The sequence below is a fragment of the Esox lucius genome, chromosome 23 (assembly GCF_011004845.1).
Source record: "Esox lucius isolate fEsoLuc1 chromosome 23, fEsoLuc1.pri, whole genome shotgun sequence".
Lineage (NCBI taxonomy): Eukaryota > Metazoa > Chordata > Actinopteri > Esociformes > Esocidae > Esox > Esox lucius.
The window spans coordinates 2,532,607-2,544,808 of NC_047591.1; the positions used below are offsets into that span (position 1 = coordinate 2,532,607).

The 12,202-nt window shown below is 43.0% G+C and overlaps 1 long non-coding RNA gene across 1 annotated transcript in view; it reads right to left on the minus strand.

Moving 5' to 3' along the window:
- LOC117593777 overlaps window positions 1-1,547 on the minus strand; it is a 42,388-nt gene extending 40,841 nt beyond the window's left edge. Inside the window, exon 1 of the long non-coding RNA XR_004575197.1 lies at window positions 1,401-1,547. This is a non-coding gene — a long non-coding RNA (uncharacterized LOC117593777). The remainder of the gene's footprint in view (window positions 1-1,400) is intronic.
- Window positions 1,548-12,202: the final 10,655 nt, after the last annotated feature.

Genomic DNA, 12,202 nt, shown 5'->3' on the forward strand with positions numbered 1-12,202 from the left:
TTAAATATAACCTAGTAGTGTAGATTTAGTACTATAGCAATGCTGTACAGACTGTCATGTGTTTCAGGAACATTGTCTTATTGTTGCTATCAAGGAACCTAGAGGGCCAGCCCAGTTACTTATTTGAAGTATGTGGAGAATGTATTCCTGGAATGTTTTGGTGCCGGCTTTCTTGTGGTTGGTGGATTAGTGGGGGGTGGGCAATGTTCTTGGTTAAGTTGGAAAGCTTGCAATTGTTTTCTGTCACACGCATGGACTCTAAGTTAGGAGCGTTAGCTGATCGAAAGGTTATTTGTTTCAGGTGTTGTTATGGCCTACTGTAGCCTGTGTTACCATAGAGAAAAAAACAGCAGGCTTCACCTGTGTTAAACAAGCAACAGTAGGAAGTGATACGAATAAAAGGTTGCAACATTTAGGTTTGGATATTGTCCAAATATGTATAATTAAATACAATAAAAAAATGTGTATGAATGTGGCATGATGGCCAACTAAAATATAGGAAGATTAAAGTCAACTTGCTGTCAATCATCAGTTGAATGGAAGAGCAAAGTTGTGTGCAGTGTGGTGATGCAGATATCTATCCAGGGATCCAAGAATCTACATCAAGAGATGAACAGTTCCCAGATGTCAGACAGCAACTGGCAGTTACACTTTAAGTTTAGATATGGGTGATACATATCAACGAGGAGCAAGAATGTGAATATCAATGTAACTGCCAAATTCGTAATTGGTTCATTATCATTTCAGTTGTGTTATACAGCATTTAGTCCTTTAATGGTAGATATTTTTGGGTTTTAGTAATTCAAAGTCCTTTAGAGCTAAACAATATTCTAATGGTTATTTAAAGTATTACTGTGATTGAGCTAAGGCACATGTGCCACTGTTCATAAGGCATGTGCAACTGTTCTGACTAAATTGACGGTTGTTAGAAAGAAGGAAGGATGCTATGCAAGATTAGGGCTATAATGTTTTTGACCGTAACTTAGCGTAACTCAATGGAACATTGTAAAGTATATAAGATACTTGAACTGACAACTAATGTTTGTACTCTATCATTGAAAGCTATTAAGAATTGAATGCTCCAATAAACACCCTTGGACCGTATCTTCAGATTAATCTACATTAGGGAGTACTGTTGTTTGCTCCTTGGGGTTTAAGGCCGGATGTCTCTGTAAAGCACTTTGTGACAACTGCTGTTGTAAAAAGGGCTTTATAAATAAATTTGATTGATTGAAAAATAAATTTGATTGATACATAGCAGCCTAAGCAGTGTTAGGAAATTAAAGCGGCCACAATATCAAGTCAAAAACGTTGCTCCATAATGGAAGTCGGAAAGTGTCACGCCTGAGCTAGCAACACCTATGCAATGGATAGCAGGACACAACAACAGTAGCACTTACCTGTATCTTATGTCGACGCCGCTGGTTATAAAAGGATTGTTACATCTCAATTGATAACCTGCCCAATAAAGGTCCTTAACGGAGTTCGCTGTTAAACGGAAATAGTGCAGTTTCATGATCAAATATATTTTATGCACAATGGACGGTGGGACGACGCAGGAAGATGCATTTACCAAGCTCAGCCACAAGAGGGCAATAATGTATACAGAGAAGGCTACCCAAGAGACATTGCACAGGTATTTAAATGCAAGAAGGGGCAAACTAGGACAGTTGACTGCAAAATCAAAAGAGATTAACCATCTCATGGAAGATGAAGGTAATGTGAGGCGTATTGAGCATCAAGTCCTTAAAGAGTGGATTAATCTAATTCAGGAATTCACTGAACTTAATGCTTCGGTTCTACTGTTCCTTAATGAGGAGGAACAGAGTGCAGACCAGGAGTATTGGTATGAGCCCAAATTAGCTAGCTTTGAAGATTTTACTAAAAGAACAGAAGAGTGGATATAGGATGCCAAACTACGGTTTGACATGTCACAAACATGTGCCAAAGGTGTGACACCTATGGATAGTGTTTCAGTGACGTCTGCGTCACAGCGAAGGTCTGATAGGTCTGTTAGTGGAACAGGGTCTGTCAGTGGGCGGTCCTCAACATCAGCCTGCACTACAACATGTTTAAGAGAAGAGGCAAATAGAGCCGCTCTTAATAATAATAATACATTTTATTTTTATAGCGCTTTTCTTGGACTCAAAGTCACTTTACAATGCAGATAGATAAAAACAGAACAAAACAAAACAAAACAAGATTAGACACAGGTGAGAAGGGAGGGGGGCTACGGGTAGGCAGAGGTGAAGAGATGCGTCTTGAGGTGGGACTGGAAGATGGTGAGGGACTCAGAGGTGCGGATCTCTTGGGGGAGGGAGTTCCAGAGCCTGGGAGCCGCCCTGGAGAAGGCTCTGTCCCCAAAACTGCGGAGGTGGGATTTACGGATGGAGAGGAGACCAGCTGAGGAGGATCTGAGGGACCGTGAGGGTTGGTACGGGGAGAGGAGGTCAGTGAGGTATGAGGGGGCCAGATTGTGGAGGGCTTTGTAGGTGAGGACCAGGATTTTGTAGGTGATCCGGTGGGAGATAGGAAGCCAGTGAAGTTGTCTTAGGACTGGAGTGATGTGGTGCCAGGATTTGGAGCGGGTAATGAGTCGGGCTGCTGCGTTTTGGACCAGTTGGAGTCGGTTGATGTTGGTAGAGCTCTTATAGCTAAAGCAGCTGCATTAAAAGAAAAACAAGCGATAGAACCGAAAGAAGCACAGCTTAAGGCAGAAAAGGAACAATTAGAGATGAATACGGCAATAGCTGCCTCCAATGCTAAGATTAAAAAGTGTATGAAGAATGTTATGCACTTGTACAATGAGATGATATGAATGAATACAATAGGATAGGGACACTACATCCTCAAGTTCTAAGACATGATTGCGGATATAAAGATGAGATGCATGTTGCATCACCTTCAAGGACAAAGCACCAGGTACGATCTTTGGATCCATCGTCCGTAAATTCAGGAGTTAGATCCAAATTGAGGCCAAAACCAAACATAGTTGAGGATTCACAGCATGATGATAATGTCTGTGAAATGTCCAGAATAATGCAAAAGCAAACAAATATCACAGAGATGCTTGTTAAACACCAGCAGCTATCCAGCTTACCTCAAAGAGATATTCCTGTGTTTGATGGAGACCCGCTTGAGTTTAGACCGTTTTTGAGAGCCTTTGAGCATACTATTGAATCTAGAACAGAGAACAATGAGGATAAGCTCTATTTCTTAGAGCAAAATAGTAAAGTAGAACCTAGAAATCTTGTAAGAAGCTGTCAACACATGAGAAGATAAGGGATATAATGAAGCAATGAGACTACTTCATTATCACTATGGAAACGAACTGAAGATAGCTACTGCTAACATGGAAAAGGCATTCAGTTGGCCTCAAATAAAGCCAGAGGATGGGAAAGCATTGAGCACCTTTTTATTGTTCCTTGTTGGATATCGCAACGCCATGGAAGATGTTGATTATATGGATGAGATGGATAATCCTACAAATATGAGGGTTATAATTTCAAAGCTACCATACAAAATCAGAGATGGGTGGAGGGCTGAAGCATTTGAGATACATGAGAGAAGCCTAAGAAGAGCCAGGTTTGCAGATTTAGTCCACTTTGTTGACAGACAAATGAAAGTCATCACAGACCCACTTTCTGGAGATCTTCAAGATTTTGCTCAAGTAGAAAGGAAAGAAAAGAATAAGCCTGCAACTGGAAACAATGTAAAGTGGAATGGCAAAAAGAGAAGCAGCTTTGCAACAGCTGTAACAGTGGCTGAGGAAGTGCCAAGTGACATATCAATGACAAAGAGTGAGGTTACCACCTCTTACAATGTTGCTCTAACCAAGCCATGAATGTTTTGTAAAAAGAGCCATAGTCTGGACACATGCCGCAGCATCAGAGACACATCACACAAGAACAGAATAGAGTTCCTAAGGAAGGCTGGTCTTTGTTTTGGTTGTCTGATAAAAGGACACGAGCAAAGATTGCACGAAAAGAATGGAATGTCAGGTGTGTGATCAGAAGCATCCCAGCATGCTACATTTCTTTAAACAAGAACCCTCTATACAGGAGAAAGCAGCTGAAGATAAGGTGGAGGTTGTTACAATGGACCAGCAGTTTGTTTCCAGTGTACTGATATCCCTGGATCATGAAATCAGTGCGTATACTAGGGCCAGAGGTGAAGAGTGCGCTCTTGCCATTGTGCCCGTTCGAATAAAATCCAAGAAAGGCCACAAAATTGTTGAGACCTATGCATTTATGGATCCTGGCAGTTCAGCTACATTCTGCACCAAGGCACTGGCCAGACGCCTCAATGTAACAGGCAGAAAGACCGAAATTATGTTGAGCACCATGAGTCCAAAAAGTTAAGTAAGCAACTATATTTTGTCAGGTTTGGAGATTAGTGGTATTGAGGAAAACAATTTCATTGATCTGCCTACAGTGTTTACACAGAAGGCTATTCCTGTGACAAGGAAAATATTCCACTGCAGAAATATGTTGACAGTTGGCCACATCTCTGGGAAGTGAAGTTGCCACACATTGATGCCAATGTTGGACTACTAATAGGAGCCAATGTTCACAAAGCACGGGAGCCATGGAAAGTAGTAAATAGCAAGAATAATGGACCCTATGCTGTTAAAACGGTTCTTGATTGGATCGTGAATGGCCCACTGAAAGAACCCAAAGACACTGAAATCCAAGATGGTGGATACTCACAGGTTACAGTAAACAGCATTTCTATTAAGAATGTTGAAAAGCTATTGGTACAGCAGTTCAACCAAAACTTTCCAGAACGCTGCTGTTATGATATGTTAGAAATGTCACACGAGGATCAACAATTCATGGATGCGGTTTCAAACTCAGCACAGCACGTTGATGGTCACTACTACGTTGGTCTACCAATGAAGAATGCAGCTGTCAAGATGCCAAACAACCGGAATGCAGCTGTACAACGAGCACTCATGCTCAAGAAAAAACTAGATGAGAACCCTGTGTTCTATGAAGAGTACAAAGGCTTTATGAGTGATATGATCGAGAAAGGGTATGCAGTTAAGGTACCAGAAGACAAGTTGAACCGTCAAGATGGTAAAGTGTGGTACATACCTCACCATGGAGTGTATCACCCACAGAAAAAGAAACTACAAGTAGTCTTTGATTGTGCAACCACTTTTTAAGGAACCTCCTTAAATAAGGAACTTCTGCAAGGTCCAGATCTTACAAACACTCTTGTTGGAGTGTTGACAAGGTTCAGACAGGATCATGTTGCAATGATGGCAGATGGTGAATCAATATTCCATCAGTTAAAGATCCCAGAAAATGACACTGACCTTTTGCGTTTCTGTGGTGGCCAGATGGAGATCTTAGTCGGAAAATCACTGAATACAAGATGGTTGCACACCTGTTTGGTGCTGCTTTCCAACTTCGCCCTCAGAAGAACTGCGGAGGACAATAGAAGCAAGTCATCATTATTGAGAAGCAAGTTCTCAATAACTTTTGTCGATGATTGCTAAAAGTCTGTAAACAACAAAACTCAAAAAGTCATTACACTGTATAAAGATCTTACAACTCTATGTGCTACTGGCGGATTTCACCTTACAATGAGGACAAGTAACAGTTGTGCATTACTGGACTCTGTACCAGAAATGGAAAAAGCCAAAGAAGTAAGAATCTTGAACTTGCGTCATGTTGTCCTTCCTTTGGAGAGAGCCCTTGGAGTGTTGTGGTGCGTTGAATCAGACACGTTTAAATTCAGGATCATTGTCAAAGACAGACCTGTCACAAGAAGAGGAATCCTCTCAGTGGTTAGTTCTATTTATGACCCAATTAGGTTTCTCGCTCCGTTTATCCTTCCAGCAAAGGGTTTGCTGCAGCAGCTTTGCAAGGAGAAGCTTGGCTGGGATCAGGAAATCCCAGAGAAACTTGCTCACATTTGGATGAAATGGTTGGAAGACCTTCACCAACTGACCAACTTCAATGTGTGTAGATCCATTAAACCTACAAATTATGGACCTATCGCAACTGCTCACCTGCATCACTTCTCCGACACTAGTGAAAAGGGCTATGGGACAGTAACGTATCTGAGGTTAAGGAATTAAGAGGATCATGTTCATGTTGGAAAAGGCACGAGTGGCACCACAGAAACAAACCACAAACCCACGCATGGAGCTAACTTCAGCAGTCATGGCAGTAAACATCAACATGATGCTTAGAAATGAGCTACAGCTCAAGCTACAGGATTCAATCTTTTGGACGGACAGTACTACTGTACTGAAGTACATTGAAAATGAAAAGCTTTGTTTCAAAATGTTTGCTGCCAACAGGGTTGCCACCAATGTTGAAGCAACCAAGCCACGGCATGGGAGATATATAAGCACTTCAGCAAATCCAGCAGATTATGATTCATGGGGGCTTACTGCAGAAAAGTTTATGGAAAACGATATCTGGATTAACGGACCATCATTCCTACAGAATCTGGACACTTATAAGCCAGAAAGGCCCGAGCAGGAGAATGTAGAACAAGATGACAGAGGTGAAGAAAACAGCAACAGTAAATCTCACTCAAGTAATTGAAGGTAAAAACTCATTAAATAATCTTACCCGATGTGGTACCAGCTGAAAAAAGCCATTGCTTGGATGCTCAGACTCAAGGAAATGCTTCTTCAACTGAACAAAAGACAAAAGGAACTGAAGGCTGTACTTAGCCAATCTCTAACCGATTCAAGTAGGCAAACAGTCGCTTTGGAAAAGCAAATGAAAGACTACAAGAAAACGATGGGAAAAGGAGCCCTAACTGTTGAAGAAATGACAAAGGCGGAGACAGAAATAATCTGCTACATTCAATTACAAAGATTTAGTGAAGAGATCACAACACTTGGGCAAATATTTCCCACAGTTAAATGGAGTAGTCCTCTCTATAAGCTGGATCCTATACTTCAAAATGGGATATTACGAGTAGGAGGTCGACTTTGTCATTCTGCCTTGCCAGAGGAAGCCAAACATCCAGCTATCATACCAAAGGACATACATGTTACTAGACTTATTTTACCAGATATACATGAGAACATTGGACACTGTGGAAGGAACTATGTCCTGTCAAAGCTGTGTCAGAGATTTTAGGTTCCTGCAGCTAACTCAGCAGTAAGGAAGCTTCTCTCTAAATGTGTAATCTGCAGAAAGATACAAGCCAAAGCTGGGCAACAGAAAATGGCAGACTTGCCGCAAGACAGGATTTTGCCAGACAAAACACCATTTACAAATGTGGGGGTTGATTATTTTGGAACGTTTGAAGTCACAAGAGGTCGAAGTACTGTCAAAAGGCACATTCTTTGGACACTAACGTGTGCTTAAATGCACTCAGACGATTTGTTTGTAGAAGAGGCCAAGTGTCCATTATCAGGTCAGAGAATGGCAACAACTTTGTCAGTGCAGATCGCAAGCTCCGGAAAGCTATACAGCAGTGGAATCAAGAAAAAATACAAGACACTCTCATGCAGAAAGGAATCCATTGGAATTTCAATCTGCCTGCTGGTTTGCATTGGTGGAGTATGGGAGAGGCATATTTGCACTGTAAGAAAGGTCTTGAAGTCTGTTCTCAGACAGCAAATAGTTGATGATGAATGTCTGCAAACAGTGTTCTGCGAAGTAGAGGCAATAATCAATGACAGGCCAATCACACAGTGCTCAAACGATCCCAATGACCTGTAGGCCCTTACTCCTAACCATTTATTGCTAATGAAAAGGCAACAAATACTTCCACCAGGATTGTTTGAAAAGGATGACTTAAACGTATGACGCAGGTGGAAGCGTTGGGTGCATGAATACTTACCACGCCTCCAAGAGCATCAGAAATGGTCTCAAGTTAAGCAGAACTTAAGTCCTGAAGCTATCGTCTTGATCGTGGATGAAACAGCGCCCCGCAACTCTTGGGTTTTGGGAAAGGTAATTAAGACAATATCAGATTCAAGAGGTCTAGTTCGTTGTGTGATTGTCAAAACCAAGACCAACATCTTAGAGAGGCCTGTTGACGAGCTGTGTCTCCTCCAGCACACAGTACCAATGAAGATGCGTCAAGAAAACAAAAAGAGTAAACTAAAAAGGAATGACGAAGATTCTCAACATTGTTGACGTTGAATAAGTGTTTGTGCTCTTCAGTGTTTAGTTTGAGTGGCCGGAAAAGTAAGAGCCAAATTCGTAATTCATAATTGGTTTATTATCATTTCAATTGTGTTATACAGCATTTAGTCCTTTAATGGTAGATATTTTGGGGTTTTAGTAAATTGAATGTCCTTTAGAGTTAAACAATATATTATTGGTTATTTAAAGTATTACTGGTTTTGAGCTAAGGTGCATGTGCCACTGTTCATAAGGCAAGTGCAACTGTTCTGATTAGGGCTATAAAGTTTTTGACTATAACTTGCGTAAGTCAATGGAACATTGTAAATTATATAAGATACTTGAATTGACAACTAATGTTTGTACTATTGAGAACTGAAAGCTCCAATAAACACCCTTGGACTGTATTCCTGCTTTGTGTTGGATTCATGAGTACAATGCTAACTGACTCAAGCCAAGTAATCAAGGAATTCAGAAGTGTACAAATGCATAGTTGATTTTTTTGTTAAGCTATACAGAGTTGCTACAAAGATTGGTACTACTATTTGGCATATCTGGTGATGAGGTAAAACAAATTTTTGTAGTCAATATGATATAATTACCCTTGAAAGTATGTTATTTCACATGCACTATAAAACAGTTCACAAAAGTATAGCATACCTACACTGAACAGCCATAACTATATGAACACATGCCTAATATTGTGTAGGTCCCCCTTTTGCTGCAAAAACAGCACTGACCCTTCGAGACATTGACTCCACTAGACCTCTGAAGTTATGCTGTTGTACTTGGCACCAAGATGTTGGAAGCAGATCCTTTAAGTCCTGTAAATTACGAGGTGGGGACTCCATGGATCGGACCTAATTGGTTTCAGATCGGTGGAATTTTGAGGTCAACACCTTGACCTCGTTGTTGTGTTCCTCAAACCATTCCTGAACCATTTTGCTTTGTGGCAGGGCGCAGTATACTGCTGAAAGAGGCCAATGCAAAAACAGGTTGGGGATTTCACCGACTGATTGAAGAGCTTCGGCTTTTATGAGAGAAATTTCAGACCAAGGCCAATACTATCAACTGTTACAGATGGTTGGACCACCAAAATGGTCACCAATTTCAATTGTCAATTTGAATGCCTGGTCATTTGTCTCCGGTATGAAAAATGTAATAGATTTTGTGTGTTTGGTACCTTAACTGAAATTAGGAACTAAACAATCTAAAGTAATGGGGTTGTAATAAAGCCCAAGTTATGTAACCTGCTTTCCTAATCTTTATTCTGTTGAGTTTTCAGAGACATTGGACTTATAGGGGGATGAAAATGTTAGCAAGCTACTAGGGGGCCAATAATTGGTAGCCTACGTAGTTAGCTACTTGATACACAATATGTTCAGCAAAAATTATTCTAAATTTTATAAAAAGCAGCATGTAAATCGTTGGAGAATCAGTTCTTTCTTAGTAATTGCCTAGCTGCACAAAATGTTCTACAAGCTTTTTGCTTTGACACTGTAGGTGCGAACAAGGCATTACCTATAGGTAAGGGCATCAGTACCACTACAAGAGGTAGGTGGAATTATATAAACTTTATGCCTTAATGCAACAAAATCACAAGGGTTACATATTCACTTGCACTGTACTGTGGTCAATTATCTACCCTTTTTGTTGTCCAAAAGTGCAGTGGTGTTTGCCTCTGTTAGAAATTGGCTGTTTCGTATAGTGATTGTAATAATTATCGCATACCCGTTTGTCAAGGGAGAGAGAAATTATATTATTTATTGCAGCATTAGAAAGTCCCGTTCATGAGGTTACGGACCTGGTCTTCCTTACACAACCTCAAACTCATCTCACTCAATCTCTTCTCACTGTAATGTTGGTTACAAGCTGATATTTACATTGATGGGTGTGTCTACCTAGCAAAGATCAGGTTTCCAAGACAGTAACCCCCATACCAAATGGTCAATGTAACATTCCTGGGGTTAGTAGAGCGCAACCTACAGGGAGATCATCTAAACAGAGAGTCTTAATGCTCAGATTCCACACCTCTTACCCCTCTACAGCACTGATTGACTCCGGGGCCGTGGGGAACTTCATAGACCAGTCCCTAGTCACCGTATTCCAGCTGCTTTTGTGCTGCTTGAGGTCCTCGATGCCCATTCAAGCTCTGGTTGGCCATCCTGTGGGGTCTGACAAGATTACTCACGTGACTTAGCCCCTCATGCTTACCATCAACGGCTGCCATTAAGAGAGACTAGAGTTGCTGTTTATGATGTCGTCAATACACCCTGTCATCCTAGGTCTTCCATGGCTCCAACAGCTATGTCCATGGAGAGCCCTGCGTGTGCCCTCCGAGCAAACACCCCGCAGGAGTATGCAGATCTAAGCGGTGTGTTCTCCACCAAAAAGGCCTAGTGTCTCCCACCTCAACACTCCTGGGACTGCGCCATTGATCTCCTGCCAAAGGCTGTGCTCCACAGGAACAAGAGCTACCCGCTCTCTGTGGCTGAAATTGGCCACCATGGAGACCTACATAGAGGAGATACTGGAGCAGGGCCACATCTGCCATTCCACTTCCCCTGCTTCAGACAGCTTTTTCTTCATTAAAAAGGAGGGGAGACTAAGGCTGTCTTTCGACTACAGGGGACTCAACACCATCACCACTAAATACCGGTACCCGTTGCCCGTCATCCCATCGGCCATTGAGCAGCGTCTTCACAAAGCTGGATCTCCGGAGTGTGTACAACCTTGTGCGTATCTGGGAGTGAGACAAGTGGAAGTCAGCATTCAGCATGCCGTCGGAGCACTATGAATACTTGGTGAAGCCGTACGGGCTATGTTGGGGAGGTACGTAGTGGTGTACACTGACAATATTTTGATCTACTCCCCAACAAACCTGGACCACGTGGCCCACATTCATGCTTTTCTAAAGAACTTGCAACAGCACCGTCTGTTTGCCAAAGTAGAAAAATGTGCTTTCCATACCTCCACCGTCTCCTTCCTAGGATACCACATAGTTCCGTAGGAAATAAAGATGGAAGAGATGAAGGTGGACGTAGTGAGGTCATGGCCAGTCCCAAAAACCAACAAGGATCTACAGAGCTTCATCAGATTTGCCAACTTTTACCGCCAATTCATCAATAGCAAGAGCACCATCTCAATGCCACTCACATCATTGTTGACAGGCCAACCTCAATGCCTCTGCTGGACCCCGGACGCGGAGAAGGTCTTCCTTGACCTGAGGGGCAGTTTCATCACAGCCCTTCTCCTTAAACACCCAGACCCTCTCAAGCCCTTCACGGGCGAGGTAGACGCATCCGAGGTCGAGGTGGGGGTGGTCCTCTCCCAGCAGCACGTGAATCCACCTTGGCTCCACCCCGGTGCCTACTATCGCAAGAAACTCTTTGCTGCGGAGAGGAACTACGGCGTGGGCGACCGGGAACTACTAGTGGTAAAGTTGGCATTAGAGGAGTGGAGACACTGGCTCGAGGGTGCCCAGGAGCCGTTCGCTGACCTGACCGACCACCGTAACCTTGAATACGTCAGGGCAGTGCGGTGTCTCTACTCCCGCAAGACTCAATGGTGGCTTTTCTTCAAGCGCTTCCAGTTCACCCTGACGTACCGGATGCACTCTCCCGCCTTCATGACCGGGGGCGGAGCTTCCAAAAGACGTTCCTATACTACCGCCCTGATGTTTCATGGGTCCTGTCTCCTGGGACATTGACAGGGACATTCAACGGGCAGGGAGACGGGACCCCGCCCCAGCAACATGCCCCCCGGGCAGGACCTACGTGCCTCGGAGAGTGCAGAGCTGGTTGGTGACCTGGGTGCATACCAATCCAGCTACAAGACATTCAGACATCAGTCAGACCCTGGAGGCGCTGAAATACTGCTGGCCTGGTATGGGGAAGACTGTGCGACACTACGTCATGTCGTGCTCTGTGTGCACAGTCTAAGGCACTGTGAATGGCTCCAGCAGGAGAACTACATCCTCTCCCAATGCCTCAGCGGCTGTGGTCACACCTGGCGGTGGACTTCCTTATATACTTGCCACCAGCAGAGGGGAAGAACACCATCACTGTGGTAGTGGACAGGTTCTGAAAAATGGTTAG